The following is a 22898-nucleotide window of genomic DNA, read 5'->3' as shown; positions in this document are numbered from 1 at the left end:
TTGATTTATGAATTTATCTGCACATGGAAAATGTGACATTTGCTGTGTAAACCCCTAAGGGTTGGGAACCAGAATTTCTCTGGGATGAACACTAATGCATAACTATTGCCTGAGGAGAGTTGCTAAGTAAAAAGTTTACCAAATTATACTCACAGAAATGAATAAAGTTTTGCTCCTCTTCAGCCAGTTATCAACTTTCAGTAATGAAATTAGGAAGTATTTGAAATGAACTTTCCCTGTTATATAAAATAATCAGTAATAATAGAGGAGGATTGGGAATATAATATAAATAGGCTTTTTTACATTTGCTTATCTTTAAAGTTATGACTTTACTAACTAAATAATTTTTTTTATTGAGGCGGTTAAATGGATGGGAAATCAAAATTTTCATTATACATTTGAAACCGGGCATTTAATTTTGTCAGCAGGAGAAGAAGGAGATTGCTTCCTCCTTTTCATCCATAGGTATATACTAGACATACTGAAATTTAAACAGCTTGGATTGTGAAGTTTTGGCAGTTGTTTTTTTAATAAGGTATTACCTGTGGTTAATAGCAGTAAAATGTTAACTTACTCTTTAATAGGACATGTTAGCATTATAACTCAGAAGAGTTTTGGCATGCTAATTCTGAAATAAAAATGTCCCTGATTAATGCATGAATCAATATAAAAACTGCTAGATGTCTGAAATGACAAAGTTGATCAAAGCTGCCAAAATGGTATGGCAATGCCATAATTGTTAAATGCATTCCAGTGTTGCATGTTAGGTGATTTCAGGGAATTATAAATGAAACCTCTAGTTGATAACATCTGAAAGCATGTACATTATTCTGTTTTCCATGTTGTTACCTGGTTGTACACATTTTTTTGTCTTTTTTTTTTCTTTTTTATAGAGTATAGTTGATTTATAGTGCTGTGTAAATTTTTTCTGTACACCATAGTGACCCAGTCGTATATATATGTGGGTATATATATATATATATATATATATATGTATATATATATATTCTTGAAACCATGACAATGGCTATTTTGAAATTTATCTTTTTAATATTATGACTTTATTTTGCAGGTGATAAGAAATAAAGCCTAATGAAAAGCATCAACTATTTTCTTCAGTGTTTTCTGGTTAAGATCTTATGAAACACTTTCAAAATAGACAGTTGTAATAAGAAAATATGAGGATAACAGTAAAATATTTTCTCCTACTTCTAGTTAGTTGGTAGGCTAAGAAATCTTTATTCAATCTGTTTTTATTACCATAAAATTGTCTCATAAAATAGACAGGCATAGGAGGAATCTGATAGCCGTCATATTCTTCTTTTTCCTTTATCTTCTCCCTGGATCATACTAACATTTTACTATATTTTCCCTATTCAATGTTTTGGAATGGTGTCATAATTCATAATTATGATTTTTCTCAGAGTATTCCTCAAACCTAACCTGTTTCTCGAAATATTATAATCATTGATGGTTTCTAGCCCTGTTTACTTTGAATTCTACTGACATGTCTTAAGTCTGTACTTTTTAAAAAAATTAACTTTGGATACTTAGTGTGAGGTAAAATGTTTATATGAAATTTAAAATGTAGTGTTCCTGGTGTATTTTTCTTCAGAGCTTTTCATTGGGTTTATAGGTTTATGTTGAAGAGCTATTTCTACAATAGCCACTACATTCAATTCTACAATGTCATACTTAATCTTCACAACACTCCTGATAAAGGTATTCTGGCCGTTTAAAGCATTATTCAATCTGTTTGTCAATTGGATTCACTGTCAGAGGCAGTTAGGATCTTATTTCTCTTGTCAACATCCTCACTAAGAGGAATGTAACTGAAGACAATGATAACTCGTCTGCTCAGATGATCAGAGAGCATGGAAAATGAATGGGGTATCTAATTTGTAAAATTTAAGCAAATTAATGAGTTATGAACAGGATTTAACAGTCCATACATGCATTCTTCTTTTCTGGTGTTGGGGCTTATAACACTAATGAAATGATACTCTTATTTACTTAGTATCTTTTTCTGTAGCTAAAAATTTTTGATGTTTTGATCTTATTTACTATTTGAACTGTCTATTAGTTTCTACTCTCCTCATAACATCTAATAGAATCATATGTTCTATGTAACATTTTAATATTCTCTATAATATTTTAATAATCTAAATGTATTTATTTTCTATATGATTTTATGTGATTATCTATTTTAAATTTTAAATACCATAATTGAGGACTGGAAGAGTGAAAGACTATGACTATTTTTTTTTGAGTTATTAGTTTCAACTTCTCTACTGAGTGCCCACCCCTGTGGTAAAGATTATCTTCTTTCGTATTCCAGGAATAACTATGATTTCCCAATCCTTCTGAAGATATTATATACAAAATATTAGCTCTTGTTACTATGGTACAGTGTCACATTCATCACATTCCTATCCCTTATCAGTGTTTATTTAGAAGTAACCATGAAGAGCAACTCCTAGGAAAACTGAATAGGACATAGAAAGACATATGAGTCTTCAGTAGGAAAGCTGACTGTAAAATGGCCGTGTGTCTTACACAGAAATTACACCTGCGTCAAAAGTGACCTAGATCTCACATTGAATAGAATGCACAAACTCTTTCTAACCACAGGCTGCTCTCTAAATTTTGACTAGACTTAGAACAAAACAATCAAATTTATAGAAAATACGCCATTAAAAATATCTGCCATTGAGTCTGAAAATATCCTTCCTAAATTCTTAGAAAAGTAAGCTGAGACAGAGATAAGGTTTTGAAGATGAGGTGGTATTTCTCACAAAATCCCATATGTTGGTGTCATCTTGGAAGTGCCTTTCAGATATCTCTTGCCATTTTGAGATCAGCTTGTTCTCTATACTTGTTACAGTATACCACCTGCAGTTGCTTAAGGTCATAGAAGGTTAATTAGCAGGATGATAGGTAATACTGGATGCCAATCTCATGAACATATTTAATGTAGGTGATAATCTTGAGTTAAATAGCTGCACATTTGTGCATCACTTCATTTTGGTTCCATGTCGCTAAGACACATAAGGGCTGAGAGGTGGCCAGGAGTCTCATTGTGTCTAGTGCACATACATTTCAAAGTCCTGCATGAAGCAACTTCAAACTAAGTCTCAGTGTCCTGCAGTTCAAGGGTATGAATATAATATCAAGAACTATCTGAGTGTTTCTAGATATTTAATGAAAAGTTATATTCTGCTTAGTTTAACGCTTGAGTAATCCTCAGGAATTTTGATTGAATTTTGCTCTACATATGTGTATTAAGATTTAAAAGCTTCAGTGGAACAAAATTTGTTTAAATTTTGGATTTAATGACAAGTCTGAAATTAGAAACGCTTTGACTTGTCTCATAAGTCATATTCTGTGTTAGAGCAGAGAGCTGGAAATCTCAGCATCAACTATGATTGTGCTTTCCTCTGTTATTCACTTAAAGTTAGTGTTGTGTGGCAAAGTGTATGTTGGGTTTTATCTATCTATCTAATAAGATATACTTGATATGAAGAACTGTACATGTTTAATGTACGTAATTTGATGAGTTTGCTCCACCTGATATACTGTCACCACAATCAAGGTAATAGACATATCCAACACCTCTAAGTGTTTCTTTGTGTCACCTTTTTTGTTTGTTTTTGTTGTAAGAACATTTAACATGAGACCCACCCTCTTAGATTTTTAAGTAACCACATTGTATTGTTAACTAGAGTCCCTAACTTATGATAGTTTGATAATGCGTTTTCAATTTTTTCTATGGTACGAAAGTGATAGACATTCAGTAGAAACTGTACTTCGAATTTTGAGATTTTTTTAAAATTTTGATCTTTTCCTGATCTAGAGATGTGCAGTGCAACACTCCTTTGTGATGCTAGGCAGTTGCAGTGACCCACAGCTCCCCATCAGCCATGCAATCACAAGAGTAAACAACCACTACACTTGCAACTATCCTGCACCCATTCAGACATTCTGTTTTTTACTTTCAGCATAATATTCAATACATTACATGAGATAACCAACATTTTATTATAAAGTAGGCTTTATGTTAGATGATTTTCCCAACTGCGGGCTAATGTATGTGTTCTGAGCATGTTTAAGATAGGCTAGGCTGTGATGATTAGTAGATTAAGTATCTTTCATTATTTTAAACTTATTATGGCTTTATCTGGATGTAAGTGCATCATTAAGTAGAGGAAGTTCTGAACAGGCACTATTTTGAGGAAGAGATGTCTAAAGTTTATTCATCTAGCATAACTGAAAATTTATGCCCATTGAATAACAGCTCTTCATTTACCCACTCTCTAGCACCTGGCAACTGCTATTGTAGTCTCTGCTTCTATGTGTTTGACCATTTTAGATATCTCATATAAATGGAATCATGCAATATTCATCCTTCTGTGACTGATGTATTTCACCTGGCATAATGTCCTCCGGGTTCATCCATGTTATTTCAAAGGGCAAGATTTTATATTTTTAAGGCTGTATCATGTTCCATTCTTATGTGTGTGTGGGGGGGTTATCTGTCTATGGACATCTGGGTTGTTTCCATAGCTGGGCTATTATGAATAGTGTTTCAGTGAACATGGGAATGCAGATACTTCATGATACTGATTTTATTTTCCTGCGAATATATGCAGACATATCTAGTTTTACAAATTGTAGGTCTCTGGCAACCCTGCTTCCAACACGTAGATTGGCTTCATTTTTCCAATGGAATTTGCTCACTTAGTGACTCTGTCACATTTTAGTAATTCTCACAATATTTCAAACTTTTCATTATTATTTAATTTGTTGTATTATTATATTTGATCACTATGATCAGAGATCATTGATGTTTACTATTGCAAATTATGGTTAACATTTTTTAGCAATAAAGTACTTTTCAGATATTTGCATTTTTTAGGCATAATGCTATTGCACATTTAATAAGCTACAAATTCAGTTTTTTCCATTGTGCAAAAATGATATACGTTCAGCAGAAACCATACTTTGAAGCTACAGTATAGTGTAAATATAACCTTTTTTTGACTGCACCCATGGCGTGCACAGGTTCCCAGGCTGTGGATCCAACCTGTGTGACAGTTGCGACCCAAGCCGCATCAGTGACAATTCCAGATCCTTAATTCACTGAGCCACCAGGGAATTCCTAAAACATAACTTTTATATGCATTTGGAAGCCAAAATATTTGTGACTCACTTATTGCAATATTTGCTGTATCGAGATTGTCTAGAACAAACCCAAAATATCTCTGAAGTGTCCCTATACTGAGGAGTAGACATGGTGGATCATACAGTAGCTCTATTATTTTTTGAGGACTATCCATACTGTTTGCCATAGTTGCAGCACCATTTTACATTCACTCCGGCAGTGTACAGGCCTTCAAAGTTCTCCACATCCTAACCAATATTTTTTTTCTTTTGGATAATGGCCAACCAACAAATGTGAGTTGATATCTCATTTTAGTTTTGTTTTGCATTTCTCTGATAATTAATGATGTTTAGCCTATTTTCATGCATCTATTGGTTATTTGTGTGTCTTAGGAAAATTGCGCTATAAGTCCTTTGCCCAATTTTAATTGGGTTATTAAATTTTTATTATTGAGTTGTATGAGTTCCTTATATATTATTGACATTAACCCCTTATCAGGTATACGGTTTACAAATATTTTCTCCATTCTGTTAGCTGTTTTTTTTATTTTGTTGATTATTTCCTTTGAAGTGCAGAAAAATTTAGTTCGATGTACTCCCACTTTTCTATTTTTTGCTTTTGTTTTCTGTGCTTTTGGTGCAGTATCTGGGAAATCATTGATATGACTGGTGTCAAGATTTCCCTCAATGTTTTCTTCTAGGACCTTTACAGTGTCAGGTCCTATTTTTAAGTCTTTAATCAATTTGAGTAAATTTTTTTGTATAGTGTAATGTGGAAGTCCAATTTCTTTTTCTTTTTTTATTTCTTTCTCTATTTTTATTTTTAATTTAATTTAATTTTTTGCGTGTGAATATCTAGATTTCCCAACGTCATTTCTTGGAGGCTATCCTTTCTCATTGTGTGTTCTTGCCACATTTGTCAAAGATCAATTGACATTATAGTCATGTATATTGTGGACTTAAAATCAGACCACCTGTTGATGTATGTGTGTGCATTCAATTTCTTCCCTGTTTAAGACTTATGCACCAGAGGGGCCCAGACAAGGGAAGGTAGTTCAGGGACCTAGAAACGTGCTTATCCCCAAGACAATTAAAGACACTAAGAGGGTAGATCAATCTGTACCACTGAAGGGAAGTCCAGGATGCCAAAAGAATACAGTGTCTGTCTGAATATTGACAGGGTGAAAGTTGGAAGCTGGTATTGATAAATTTGTTAAGAGTTGAGGGTAGGATATTGATAAGCAACAAGTAGGCAGTTCTCTGCAGTACAAAATCATGTGGGACGCAACACTGGACTACTGAAACAGACAAACAGGCTTTTCAAAAGTACTTGGTTGATAAATAGCAAGGCCTCATTCTGGATTGGAATTCAGAAGAAATATTTTATATATATTTGGGAGACTGGTAAATCAGAGACTAGGTTCTAGACCTTTGCACCTTTTTTCTAAGACCAACTGTTTAGGCAGAAGTTCATACACACGAAAATACGGCAAAACATAAATTCAAAGCCACAGCTGAATTAACTACCTGACAGAATGTCTTTATGCTAGTGACAGTGATAAGTTCCTTTTGTTGACCAGGTCTAATTTTCCCTATAAAATGAAACAGAACTGTGTGAGGGGAAGGTAAAAAACTGGGAGAAATTTTTAAAGGTCTCAAAATTTCCTCAGCTGCAAAATGGATATGATAATGCTGCCCTAACTTATATGAGAATTTTAAAAATTAGCGTTATCTATACATGTGATTCTTCATTCACACTGTCTTATGATGATGTTTGTCAAAGTCTATTTTTACCTTCTTTTTGAGAGTATGAATGCGTTGAATATCCTATGCCCTCTCTGAGTTACATACATTAGCAATGAATCCTGTAAAGAAGTGATGCTTTTGTGGACCATAAGTTTAGAGAATTGATGCTCCTTCTCCAAGACCTCTTTCCTCTTCTGTTCCATGAATGTGAATGGTAACCAGTCTCTAAACAATGGTGTATGTCCCTGACTCACCACATGTAAGGAACTCACCAACCTTCACATTTGCACTAGACTCTGTATATATTAGCAAGAAATAAAACTACTTTGATGCAGCACCTGTTTTGTTTGTACTCAGACTAGGTCCTCTATATCTCACACTCAATCTTTAATAAAATTTTCTATAATTGACTTTCTACTCATTTTTCCTAAAAGGTTGTATCTTCTGCCATCACCACACCAGTGTTCATTTCACTAAAGGCAGCCCTTTATTGGCCAGTATCATAATAAAGAGTTTAAGCATGTGTTACTGATTATCATTAAATTTTCCATTATTTTAGGTATTATTTTATGTTGTTTTGATTCTTTTATTTATTGTGGTTATCTCTAGTTATTTATATAAACAAAAAATAAAAAACTTTGACCTCAAGTCACATATTCATTGATTATAAATATTTTTAATCATGTGTTCTATATAGGTATATAGATTTTAAAAAAAATCTACCTATCTTCCATAAATGAAGATAAGCATTAGCATTAATTAGTGAATGTCTCAGTTAAACATTTCCAACTATCACTGGAATTTACTGGGTGTGGATAGGACTTTACTCTTCTAGTAATAATTTAATGCACTTTTATACATGATGCTTCTTATACCGCCCTTATAACTAAAAAGATACACAGGTAAAAATAACTATGTTAAATAAACTATTCTTAGGATTCTGATTGGTAGTATTTATGACATATATTCAAAATATTGATTTATTTGGTGTTATTTAAAATTCATCTTTGCTGGGTATCAAGTTAAAAAGAAAACTCTTAAAAATCAGTTAACAAGAAATCTATGAAGATGCTATAATGGTTTAGGAAATAGGATGCTAACAGTGCCCACATGTATATTATATCACAGATCTCTTTCAGCTTCCCTCTATGAGATTTGTAAAGCCTCCATTTATAAAATAGCTTAACTCGGATACTTCATGTCTTATAACCTAAGGATATGCTATAAAAAGCCTGTCTCTTCGGGAATGGAGTAAATATCTTAGAATATTGGGGGAAGACATGAATTGTCAAATACACGCTTCATCCCTAATGAAAGATCCATTTAAACAGTGATATCTAAGATACTTGTCCAGTGTCCTCTCTGATGATTAATCTCTCTAGGTCTCTATAATCTCTCCCTAATATGTAAAACATATATAACTTGACTATATTATTTCAACTGGATATAGACCCAAACATAAATATAATTTGTCTATCCACAAATGTTACTGACACTTGATACACAAAAGTACCACATAAAGCCAATTTTTATTTTGACTTAATTGCTCCCAAGGATATTGCATAACATCTTTTATAAAAAAATCACTGCCACAGACTTACTTAGAATTTAGATAAAAAGAATTTCCCCAAAAACCATAATTACAACTGACAGGCATATTTTTAGCCTTTCTTTTCTTTCTTTTCGTTCCTTCCTTCCTTTCTTTCTTTCTTTCTTTCTTTCTTTCTTTTTCTTTCTTTCTTTCTTTCTTTCTTTCTTTCTTTCTTTCTTTCTTTCTTTCTTTCTTTCTTTCTATTTACCTATCTATATATAGTTATAGATATTGTATAGGTTTATAAAATAGTTACTTTTATTCATAGAACATCACCTCCAGGGAATATTTAATATTTTAAATTCATTTATACCTGTTTCATTACATTTCCTCACATGTTGTACAAAATGTAGTAATGGCTATCATCATTCATAACTTTATTTGTGTGTGCTAGATTATTTCTTTAGATACAGCATTATAAGTAAAAATTCTGGGCCAATAACTTTCAACCCCTTTGAATTTCTTGAAACATAATGACCAATAATTTTACATTAAAAAAATTCATATTCCAAGTATTTTGAGAGTTACTACTTCACCACATTTTCAGCAACCTGATTATTAGAATATTAAAGTGTTTCTAATTTTATAATTTTAAAGTACTGATCTTTTCAACAATATTTTGTCAACTACTAGTAACATTGTGCATGCTTTCAATTGCTGCTGGAGACCTTTCACCTACTTCCGTGACTACCTATTAACTTTTTGTCATTTTCATTTGTATTCTGCTCTTATGTTTTTTTATTTACAAACCTATTAATATATTAGAGAAGTCAATCTTTTTTATGTTTATTATTATTTTCCGACACTGTGATTTGTATCAAAATGTTTATGATATTTCCAGTGCAATAATATTTGTAAATTTGCTTTAATTATATCATATGTATTTCAGACAACATAATTACATAAATATATTACATATGTTGATAATATTTATGCTATTATCCTCTCAAAAGTTTCTCATGCCTTGAAGCCTTCCCAGGATAGCCCATCTTCCAGTGATTTCTCAGTATTTTTAAATTAATTATAAACATTATTCCTCATTTATATCTACTTATAACATTTCATAGTTTTATAACATTTTTCTTCTTTTAATATTTTTGTACCTTAGTTTTATAATTAAATATGCAATTTTCTTTAAAATATAAATTATTCTACTGCATATTATTATTACATTTTATTCCTTTCACAGTGACTGGCACTTGACCTTGCACATAAAGTTATTTGGTATTCCTCTTTGACTAGGTCTTTCATTATTTTATGTATAGTAGGTAAAAAATAAGTTTTTTATATAAAAGTTTCTTTTAATAACTTGACTATTATAATTCTTGTATGACATTGTCTACTTCAGTGTCTTTCTGTACAAATGTATCTATAATTGTCTTTTATTTTTTTATTCATTAGAGCTGATATGCTTTAAGAATGCTTTAGTATTATCCTTAAATATGCATGACACATGCTTAGACATTTCCTGGAGCAATAAAAGAATAGAAAACTTTGCTAAAATATAATATGATCTTACATTTTATCCCAAATAAGATGAAATAAGTATTTATAATGAAATTGGAGCTTAGAATTTAAATCCTCTAAGGCATTTTGTGGATCTGTGCAATTAATTTTGTTTAGGGAACTTTCTTACATTTTACCGAATACAAAATTTGGAAGTTTCAAGGTTCACTAGCTAAACCTTAAGGGTAGTAACATATGCGGTCTATGCTTACTAGGCAATAGTATTACTTAAAAAAAAAAACCCTCTAATTCCTCTAGGGTATTTTTTGATTGAGATATCTCTTTCCTTGAAGGAAAATAATTTCCTGCTAAAGAAAACACAGCTTTTCACAACTGACTCTTCTTTGAATTCAGGTAAATAAATTAGCTATTAATATTAAATAATATATTTAAAAGAAAAATAAACAACCCTCGACCCTTGACAAGAGTAGACTGCCTTGACACAGAACCTCCCGTCCCAAAAAAATATTAGCTAAGGCTCTAATGACTATGACCAGTGTTGTTCTTGATTATATTTGAAGCGAACCCACTTAATGTTTAGTGTTCATTTATTTATTTCATTCTCACAAAATGTAGAAGGTATAGGAGGAAATATTTATGATGAATAATATTCAAAAGAAAAAAGACATTAACTGGTACAGTTGTTTTTAGAAATATTTAACTCTTACCCTTAATATTTGGGATTTATACTGGGATATACAGATCATGTGTTCAAATGCCAAAAGTAGACCATCTACTTCTATGATATTAAGACAGCTTTCCTAAGTTATTATTAATTTTTTTCTTTAGTTCTTGGGTAAGAAGAGTTATTTTAAGGAATTAGATCACACAATTATGGAAGTTAGAAACTTCAAAATCTACAACAGAAATGAGCTGGAGATTTAGAGGAGAGTTGATTTTGCAGCCTTGAAGCCAAAAGCAATATGGAGGCAGAATCCCATACTCTCCTGAGGACTCAATTTTTTTTTCTCTTAAGACCATAAACTGATTACAGGAGGCCCACCCACATTGTGGAGAGTAATCTACTTTATTGAAAGTCTAATATTAATCACATTTACTTTTGCCATAACATCAAGACTGTTGTTTGACTAAATGACTGGGTACTTCAGCCTAGCAAAGCTCATGTATAAAATTAAACATAATAATGTCTCTTCTTATTTTTAAGCCAATTTAAGTTGGAATTTCTAATTCTTTCAAAAGCATTGTAACTAATACCACAAACAAACTGAAGACTCAAGAAAGAGTAAAAATAGATGAGCAAATATGAAAGAAAAAAAGGAATGAACTGACAGGTAGTTTGCAGTCTGTTGCAGTTGTGCTTCTGTGAATTGCACAATATTGTACATTTTTTCAAGTTATTGTGCAACTATCAAAATTCCTGTTTATCAAAGCATTAGAAAAACAAGATCCTCTTGTCTCATATTCTTATGTGTATTTCTGTTAATTTAGGAAGGGGGTTGATTCAATAGATTCTGATATTTAACTTTCATATTAAAAATTCTCATAAATGTTGCATGGCTTGATCCACACAGAAGATAGATATAGGCAAAAGTGATCATGTTGGGATTCTATGCACTAGATACTTATTCTGTACACTTTTTTTCCTTAATTTTAAAAAATATACTTTTTTTATGGGACAGCAATAATTTTGACTCAGTTTATGGGAAAATCCCTTTAGCATAAGATGAATGAAATCTTGTCTATAATGAAATATCTGAATCATGTCTTCTTTTGAACTTATGAGCTCAAAATAATACCAGAGAAAAATAAAGTTCTGTCTCTCAGGTATGAAACTTCATTATTGTCAACAATATCTTCCCTAAATGTATATAGTCATAATTTTCTATAGAAAGCTGAGTTTTTATATAGTATATATAAAATCGAGAGTTTACAAATATGTTAACATACATGATTATCCCTATTTTTCAATCACTAAATCATTCATTTCATCATTTTATCTTACCCTACAGTAAATTTCTCCCTTTTCTGTCAAAAGCCTATAGAACATACATTAGGATCACTTTTTAAACAGTATGGCATTTTCCTTTAAATTTTATAAAATTATAAATCTAAATTATTATAAAGAATACCATACAGTACACTTTCAAATATTTATCTAAAGTTTCTTTCATCTGTAATATAACTATTTTTGGAAAAAAAAGAGTAGTTCTACAGACAATAGGAGCAAGAATTTAAATTTCCTATGCTATTCATGAAAAACTGATCGATTATATATTTTTTAATTAAAGTATTGTTGATTTAGAGTGTTCCAATTTCTGCCATATAGCAAAGTAAATCAATCATATATATATGATTATATAATATGTATATATCATTTTTATATTATATCCCCATTTATATAATTTTCATTTATGGTCTGTCCCAGGATACTGGATATAGTTTTCTGTGCTGTACAGAAGGACCTCATTACTTACCCGTTCTAAATGGAATAGATTGCATTTACTAATCCCAAACTCCTAGTTCCTTCCACTCCTTGCCCCCTCCCCTTTGGCAACTACAAGTCTTTATGTCTGTGAGTCTGTTTCTATTTGGTATATTGGTGCCATATTTCACATTTCACATATAAGTGATATGGTATTTATATTTCTCTTTATGACTTAATTCACTTAGTATGAGAATCTCTAGTTCCATCCATATTGCTGCAAATGGCATTCTTTTGTTCTTTTTATGGCTGAGTAGTATTCCATTATGTATATATACCACATCTTCCTAATCCTATCATCTGTCGATGGACATTTAGGTTGTTTCCATGTCTTGGCTATTGTGAATAGAGCTGCAATGAACAGGCGAGTGCATGTGTCTTTTTCAGGGAAAGTTTTGTCCAGATATATGCCCAAGAGTGGGATTGCTGGATCATATGGTAGTTCTATTTTTAGTTTTTTAAGAAATCTCCATTCTGTTTTTCACAGTGGTTGTTCTAATTTATATTCCCACCAACAATGTAGGAGTGTTTCTTTTCCTTCACACCCTCTCCAGCATTTGTTATTTGTAGACTTACTAATGATGATCTTCTGACTGGTGTAAAGTGGTACCTCATTGTAATTTTGATTTGCATTTTTCTAATTGCTCAATTATACTTTTAAGTTTATGATTTTCAAAGAATATTACTAGAAATTACTATGTCCTATATTTTCCCTGTCTTCAAAAATAGAGTCATAAATTTACTTTCTTATTTGAATGGTTACTCACAGTTATTTCATCAATGAAGATCTTCTAAAGACAAGAGGAATAAATGTTCCATATAATAGATTATACACATAAAAGACCTTATTCAGGTTTGACATAACAGGTCACAGTAAAAATATGACAGTTTCCTCTTCTAAGTAGATTTTATATTAAAACAACTTTATTGTTCCTGGAAATATTTTAATTAAGAAATTTTATTAACTTTTTTAACTTCTTTTGAAAGTAATATCATATTGGCATAGCAAAGAAAACCATAGGTCAGTTATCATTCGTTAGCATTTTCTGAGTACTTACTGACCTAATATATTACAGAGAAGGAAGGTTCTTATTTGTAAGGGAAGTCCTTGCCTTATATGCAAATTGTATACTATAAATTTTCTATAAGTGCTAACTCCTTAGTCTTTTAATGTATAGTCATTAACTATGTATCACAATTATTCTTATATAATTCTTTTCTTGAGTTGAAGAAACTTTAAATTAAATGACTTGTCCTACATGAAAGATCAACTTGACAAATACCTAAAATTGGATTTTGTTATTTCTGAGGTGATCATTTTAGGATGTAATTTTACTTTTAGACTTGTTTTGTATTTTACCCAAGTGGTAGGCATGTTATAAAATTCTAGACTTCCAGTGCATTCTAATCAGAGATTCCTAGCCTTGGTCTATGAGCTTTTACTAATAATGAGATAAAATAGTTCATAATTCAGATGCCTCTGATAACAAAATATAAATTTTCACTTTTGAGCTTTTAGGTGATCTGAGTCTGTCTTTATATGAGGGAACGCATATATGTATTCAGTACAGTAACACTTAAATAGTTGGGTTAGTTTTATACTAGGAATAATGAAAAGCATTTTGCAAAGTGGCATTGGAGGAAGTGTCATAAAAGCAAAACTTTTTTTTTTTTGGTTAAAACGTTATTTTGATAACTTCCATAAAATAGCACTAACAATGTTGGGGAATGGTAATGCTCCCAGTTCAATTCTCTCATCATGGACTTTAGGATGTCAGTTACTCTGCTCTCTCCTCCTCTCTTCTGGCTAGTATGTATGTAATAAGTCAATGGTTATTAAACATTGTTATTGGTGGCTTGGTATTCCCTCAAAAATGGGAACACCCTGTTTGCTGGATGGGAGTATAAAGACTAAAGTGAGAAATTACCTCTGATTTAGACATAGTTGAAAAGAATATATAGTCTTTGCATTGCCCTGAAGCAATGCCTTGAAGTATTCGTTGAAAATCAATTGAGTATGCATGTGTATGCCTATTCTAGACTATCTATTTGATCCTGTTCACTATTTGACAATGCTTATATTAACTTTAATCAACATACCTTTTTGATTACTGAAGTGTAATAGAAAGTCTTGAAATAAAGGAAAGTTTTGTAAGTCCTATAACTATCCTTATTATATTTCTGCAAAAAAGCGCTTTGAGAATTTGATAGTGATTATCTTGATTCTGTTGACCAATTGTGTAGAACTGACATATTAACAGTATTATTTCTTTTGTTGAAAATTTTATTATAGTTGATTTACAATGTTCTTTCAATTTCTGCAATAAAGCAGAATGACCCAGTTACACACATATACATTCTTTTTCTCACATTATCCTCCATCATGTTCAGGCACAAGTGACTGGATACACTTCCCTGGGCTGTACAGCAGGATAAGGCTTATCCACTCCAAATGCAATAGTTTGCATCTACTAACCCCAAACTCTCAATCCATCCCACTCCCTCCCCATCCCCCTTGGCAACCACAAGTCTGTACTTCATGTTTTTTCCTTTTCTGTGGATAGGTTCATTTGTGCCATATATTAGATTCCAGATATAAGTGATATCATATAGTATTTGTCTTTCCCTTTCTGCCTGACTTCACTCAGTATGAGAGTCTCTAGTTCCATCCATATTCCTGCAAATGGCATTAATTTGTTCTTTTTATGGTTGAGTAGTATTCCATTGTGTATATATACCACATCTTCTTAATCCCTTCATCTGTTGATGAGCATTTAGGTTGTATCCATGTCTTGGCTATCGTGAATAGCTCTGTGATGAACATAGGGGTGCATGTATCTTTTTCAGTGAAAGTTTTGTCCAGATATATGCCTAGGAGTGGGATTGTTGGATCAATATGGTAGTTCTATATTTAGTTTTCTGAGGAACCTGCATACTGTTTTCCATAGTGGTTGTAACAATTCACATTCCACCAACAGTGTAGGAGGGTTCCCTTTTCTCCACATCCTCTCTAGCATTTGTTATTTGTAGACTTATTAATGACAGCCATTCTGAGTGGTGTGAGGAGGTACCTCATTGTAGTTTTGATTTGCATTTCTCTAATAATTACCGATGTTGAGCATGTTTTCACGTGTAACAATTACTGATGTTGAGCATTTTTTTCACTTGTGTTGGCCTTCTGTATGTCTTCTTTGGGGAAATGTTTATTCAGGTCTTCTGCCCCACTTTTCAGTTGGGTTGTTTCTGTTTTTTTGTTTTTGTTTTGTTTTGTTTTGTTTTTGAGTTGTATGAATTATTTGTATATTTTGGATATTAAGCCCTTGTCAGTTGCATCATTTGAAACTATTTTCTCCCTTTCTGTCGATTGTCTTTTTGTTCAGTCTTTTTTTTTTTTCCTTTGCTGTGCATGTTATAATGTTGATTAGTTCCCATTGACTTATTTTTGTTTTTATTTCTATTGCCTTGGGAGACTGACTTAAGAAAACATTTGCATGGTTGGTGTCAGAGAATGTTTTGCCTATGTTCTCTTCTAGGATTTTTATAGTATCTTCTCTTATGTTATTATTTAAGCCATTTTGAGTTTATTTTTGTGCATGGTGTGAAAGTGTGTCCTAGTTTCATTGATATACATGCAGCTGTCCAGTTTTCCCAGCAACACTTGCTGAAGAGACTTTTTCCTATTTTATAACCTTATTTCTTTTAATTCAAGAGTATGTTCTATCTTATACATTTATTTCAGTTTTCTCTAATTTCCTTTGACAGTGTTTTATAGTTTATTTTTTCCATGTAGAGTTATAAATAGAATAAAATCATTATTTCATGTTTCTTAAATTTATTCTTATACTTTTTTATTTTTGTGTCTTTAAATGATATTCTAACATTTTGATTCTTTTTTTCACTGTTTTTAGAATTTAGAAATGCAATTGATGCTAATGAATTCAATTTTGATTTATATGTTTTTTGCAGTTTCATCAAGATCTTCTGTGTCATGTCATTTGTGAAAATGGGTATTTTATATTTTACTTACCAGCCCTTTTGCTTTTCAGTCTCTTTTTCTTGCCTTATTGAGCTTGCTAAAAACCTCTGGTACAATGACAAATATAAAAGTGAGAGCAGATGTCCTAGTCCTGTTCCGAATTTTAAGAACAGATCCATCCTTATTTATATTAACTACAGTTTTTATCAAATCCATTTTTCACATTGATGGACTTTTTTATTAATTTTTATCATAAATGTTTGCTTGATTTTATTAAAGGCTTTTTCTGTATCTGCTGATATGATCACAATTTTCCCCTTTATTCTGCTAATGTTGTAAACTATACTGATTAATTTTTGAATGTTAGACTAAAACTCTGTCCCTTGAATAAAACCCATTGGATCACTAAATGCTTATATCTTTTATTATACACTAAACAATCAACTCTTGGTTTATCTTACATCCTCATCTACTTCCTGAGGTATAAAAGTAACTTTATCTGATTAGTGATTTTGGAATAAAATCCAGTTAAGAATTGCCAGTTTTTTCCCCAAGCCAGTAGCAACCTTAATAAAGCACACAATTTTCCTAGCACTTTATTATACAATTTATGGGTACATGATCTGCTTGGTGGGTTTAACTATGAGCTTCAGAATTATAAATATCACTCTCCTACAGATTTAAACCATTTTATCCAAATAGTTTTATCAATAATAAAGATGACATTTTGGCCTGTAACTATTTACTATTTTTTCTTATTTCTCAATTGACTTATCTCTTGGTAGAGGAAAAAAATGTGCTATTCATTGAAGCCCCTCAAACATCCCTATGGGACATTGTATTTTTATCAGAATTCAGAGAAACCAAAAAAGGAAACTTAAAAGTCAAATTATACAGAGAGAATTTAGCTTGTTGGAATTATAAAAATATTTCCGGCTTATCAAACAGACACAATTTTATAATTGATGCCATGTGATTTGTCTAAAATTGAACAAAGAATACTCATTACAGTTATTTTAGAAGTTTTGCATAAACTGAGACATAATTGTTGTTATCCATGGGCTTTTACCATAATACAGTTTTGATAAAAGATAAAAGGAAAGGAGAAATCATTATCTCCTTATAAACACTTCCAAATACATATTATTATAATAGCGTATGTGACAAAGATATTAGATTATGTAACATTATAAGGACTCTGAGAGCATGGAAGTAAACTGCTCCAGTGACTGACTCCTTTTACTATAGGGGAAAATTTTTCTAGAAAGGTTCCAGGATGCTTTTGTCTTCCATTTCATTTACTATAGCTTATATTATGGCTATTAGTAATTACAAAAAAAAGGCTCAAAATTAGCTCTAAGAAAAATAAAATGGAACTATCATGTATTAGTTGATATTTGTCCCTTTTTCAGAGGCTACTGTGTTCTCTTGGGTCTGAACTATAAAGAATGCTTTTTCTACTCTCACTGATTGATCTTTTTTGTGAATGTCCATTAAGGCCCAATGGGGTCTACAGAGAAGAAACTACAAGTGGTTGCAAACTTTCTCTAAATCTATGATTCCAGGACCTCCACAACTCTTGCTAGTGCACATTTAGACTGAATTTTTTCAAATCTGTCTGTGTTCTTTTAACAGATGTCTGTCTGTTCAAGTTGAGCAAATGTTCAGGTCTCCTCTCCACCTGCAGGTATCTGCCTCTCTGTAGATTATGGGATAGATGATTGCACTTGGCTTTCTGATAGGTTCAAAAAATTCTCAACTAGAAGTTTACATGGCTATTTTGCTGTAAAACTGAAGACAGGATAATTTTATCATTACAAAATGATTCTTCTTTGCCTCTACTAAAAAATTCTCAACTAGCAGTTCATATGGTTATCTTGTTGTAAAACTGAAGACAGGATAATTTTATCATTACAAAATGACCTTGGAGTTCCCATTGTGGCTCAGTGGTTAACGAATCTGACTAGGAACCAATAGGTTGTGGGTTTGATTGCTGGCTGGACTCAGTGGATTAAGGATCTGGCGTTAGGTAGGCTGAGGTCACAGCCGTGGCTCAGATCCCACGTTGCTGTGTCTGTGGTGTAGGTAGGCTGGCAGCTACAGCTCTGATTCGACCCCTAGCCTGGGAACCTCCAGATGCCATGGGTGCAGTCCTAAAAATACAAAAAGACAAAAAAAAAACCAAAAAAACAAAACGACCTTCTTTGCCTCTACTAACGCTTTTTTAAAACTTTATTTGGTGTAGTTATTTCACTTATATTTTGCTTATTAATTGACAAAATGTTCTTTTTCTTTCTTTTACTTTTTTATTTTCAATTTGAATTGAAACTGTCTCTTAGATATGGTTAGATCATTTTTCTTTTTAATTCAGCCTTCCAGTTTCTACTTTTTTATTATATGTTTAATTTTTTACATTAAGTGTAATCATTAGCAAGGTAGAATTTAAGTATGATTTCATGCTTTCTGTTTTCTATATGCCCTATTTTTTTGTTTCTATATTCTTCTTTTCTCTTTCATGTTGAATAGACTATTTCTAGTGTGCTATTTTAATTTTATTATTTTCCTTTTGCCATATTTTGTAGGTGGGTTTTTTGTTGTTGTTGTTTGTTTGTTTTTGCCTTAGGGACTGCTCTTAGATTAGAATTAGCATCTTAAAGTAAAACAATCCTGTTTGGAATAATATCAACTTAATTTCAATACTATTCAAAAACTTTATACTAATATAGCTTTGGTCTCTCCCCGCTCCTTTGTTCTATTATTTTCAATATAATCACAACTCTCTACATTATAAGCCTATCATCACAGTTTTATAATGATTGCTTTTTGCAGTTTTCTTTTGAATCAGATAACAGAAGAAAATAGTTGCCAAAAAATACGCTTACACTGCCCTCTATATTTACTTACATAATTACCTTTACCAGAGCTTGTTATTTCCTCACATGGATTTCAGTTACTGTCTAGTGCTTTACTATCTCTTGTCAGTCAGATCTGCTAACAATGAATTCTCTATTTCTGTCTTAGAATACCTTAATTTATCCTTGGCTTTTGAAATTATGATTTTGTCGAATATGGACCACATGGTCAACAGTCTTTTTTCTTACAGCTCTTTGAATATGCCACATGTACTTCTTTCTAGCCTCCATGGTTTCTGATGAAACACAAACTATTAATTTTATTGACAATTTTTGGAACATAATAGATATTTTTCTTCTTTTTTCCTATATCTTAGATGGAATATGAATTGAACTAACTGTTCAAGTTAACTTTCAAGTTAATGATTCTTCTGCCTGCTCAGATCTGCTATTGAGTCCCTCTAGTGAATTTTTTATTTAAATGATTGTACTTTTTAAACCAGAATTTCTTTTTGGTTCTACTTTAAAATATATATCCCTTAATTGATATTCTTTACTTGGCAAGATATTATTATGATACGTTCTTTTTTCCTTCCAGTTTTATTGAGATCCAATTGACATACAGTACTGTATAAGCTTAAGGTGTACAATAGAATGATTTGACTTTGATACATGAAATGATTGCCACAATAAGTTTAGTGAGCATCTATCACTTCATATAGACATGAAGTAAAAAGAAAAAGAAAATATTTTTCTTTGTGATGAAATCTTTGAGGATTTACTCTATTAACAGCTTTTATACATAATATACAACAGTGTTATTTATGTTAATCATGTGTTCACTACATCCTTAGTACTTAACTTATTTTATAACTGGAAGTTTGTACATTTTGACTACCTTCATTCAAAACTCCATACCTCCACCTCCCACCTCTGGTAACCACAAATCTGATCTCTGTTTCTGTGAGTGTGTTTGTTTATTGAAGTATAATTGACCTACAGCACTAAGTTAGTTCCTGGTACATAACATATTGATTCAATATTTCTATGCATTACAAAATGATCACCACAATAATTTTAGAAACCATCCATCATCATACAAAGATATTACATTTTTTCAAACATTGTAAATCAACTATACTTTAATAATAATAATAATAATGGAAAAAATACAATAAAAATGGAAAAAGATAATACATTTTTATTGCCTATATTCCCTATGCTATATATTTCATCCCCATGAAACATTTATTTTGTAACTGAAAACTTGTATCTTTTATTTCATAGAATATCACGCACTCTTCTAATTTTTAGACATGTTTCCTTTGGTTCTTTAAATATACTTACAATGTAGTGTGGACAAAGGATGTTCCTTGCCATTTTGGTAAACAAAGGATTTTGCAGCCATCAGCCACTGCAGCAGTCCCCTACAGCATACACTGAGCGGATTAACTTTAGCTGTCTGGGGGGTTTTGTGATTAGCAGTTTCTTTTGATATTTAACTACCTGTTTTGTTTTTTTTTTGTTGTTGTTGTTTGTTTTTTCCAAAAACTCCTTTATATCTTATCTCTTCCCATATGTTTTTTGTAGTCTTCAGTAAGGCCACCTAATAAAATATAATTGTCAACTATTTTGTGCATTTTTTTCAGTAGACAATACAGTATAGATAAATACAATTAATGTCTTTGTGTGGTGAATTCCACTCTCCTTAAAGATAGTTTTTAATGATTGCTTTGCTTCCTGTGTATAGACCACACTTTCCTGTTTATTATATTATCTTATTGTTTTCATTGAAAACTGGACATTGAAATGATACATTGGAAAAACTGTGGAAATAATTTGACTTCCCCCAGAGATTGTTGGTTGTTGTTCCTTGATGTTTGTTTGTCTGTTTAGCAACAATCATAGATTAATTATAAAATATCTGTATTCCCTGTCATGTGTAGCCACTGAAGTCTCTGCTTGGTTTACTTAAGCAGAAATCTGATTTAACAGATAGTTCCTAAAATTCCTTGAACAAATAAGTCTTCCACTTTTGGACAGGTGGGCTGTGTGTGATTTTTAGCAAACTTTCTATCCTCCTGTGGTTTAAAACTCTTCCTTATTCTTTACTTCTTGCTTGTAAAGGGACTCAGAATCAACCAGAGTGAGAGATGGAGGCTTTTACAGACTTTTCATAGGTGTATGCTCAGCCCTGCATATGTATGTAGTGATCTATATTTCAAACAATATGTCATAGCTTTTCAAAGTCCCTCGTGGACATCTTAGTCCCAGATCTTCCTTTCATGTTTTTTGGACACTTGCTCTATGACAAAGTTCTTACTGTAGAGCCATAGGCAAGGGGCATTCTTTTCCTGGTGCTGGGGCAATTAGATGTAAAACAAAAATTTTTTAAAAAAGAAAAAAGACTCATACAAATCAGTAAGACAAAGACAAGCAAATCTACAAAATTTACAAACATAAGTATTTATATGAGAGGAACCAAATAAATTTTGTGAAAAAATGTTCAATCCTATTAGTTATTAAGAACAGTTTAAAACTACAGTGGTTTAAAATTTTATACAGTAAGAGAAATAAAATTATGACAAAACTAACTGTGGGCAAGTACACAGAGCAACAGAAATTCTTATATATTGTAGTTCAGCATCTAAATTGTGCAACTACATTGGAAAACAGTTTAGCATTTTCTATTAGAAGGTAGGTACCCTATGATCTGGCAATTCTATTCCTAAATGTGCATGCATAAGTTCTCATACATACATAGACAAAAATATACATAACAACTACTACATTGTTTGCAAGTGTTCCAAATTAGGAACACAAAGTCCACTTAAGGAGTTCATGCTGTGGTACAGTGGGTTGAGATTCCCACTGCAGCAGCTTAAATTGGTGCAGGTTAAGTCCCCAGCCCGACGCAGTGGCTTAAAGGATCTAGCCTTGCCACAGCTGTGGTGTAGTTCTAAGCTGTGGCTTGGTTTTAGTCACTGGCTTAGGAACTTCCATATGCCATGGATGCAGCCATTTCATATACATGTATATAGCTGTATATGTATCTGAAATGGGTGCAGTATGGAATAATTATAAAATTATACAATAGGATATTATGAGGTAAGGTGGAAATGAATGAACTTCAGTCATACACGTTAACATCATTGCATTTTAAAACATATTGGTGAGTAAAATAAATGTTTCACTGAAGAGTATATGCTAAACAATTCAATTTATATAATTGCATGTCTGTATTGTTTAGGGATGCAATTATTGTGGTAAAATGATCTTAGAATCTTAGTAATTATTACCATACAATGGAGGAAAGTGGGACCATGTAGGGAAGGGGTGGATGAAGTTGTGAGAGGAAGGGACACAAAAGAGGTTTCAGCGTCGCTTCCAGTGTTTTATTCTTGACCATTCTGTTGGTTATATGGAAGATCACTTAAACTATTTATTTATATGTACATAAATAGTTATGTAGATATGCTTTTCTGTGTTGCATTTCATAATAAAGTTGTTAAAAGTGAAGCAGAAAAATAAGTTTGTAAAATAAGCTGACTTGTAATCAAACTGTAATAATATGAAAGTGTTTATAATATTATTTCATCAAGAGAAAAATGAAGGGGTAGGTAT

The sequence above is a fragment of the Phacochoerus africanus genome, chromosome 2, assembly GCF_016906955.1.
Source record: "Phacochoerus africanus isolate WHEZ1 chromosome 2, ROS_Pafr_v1, whole genome shotgun sequence".
Taxonomy (NCBI): domain Eukaryota; kingdom Metazoa; phylum Chordata; class Mammalia; order Artiodactyla; family Suidae; genus Phacochoerus; species Phacochoerus africanus.
Note: the sequence above shows the minus strand (reverse complement) of the source record.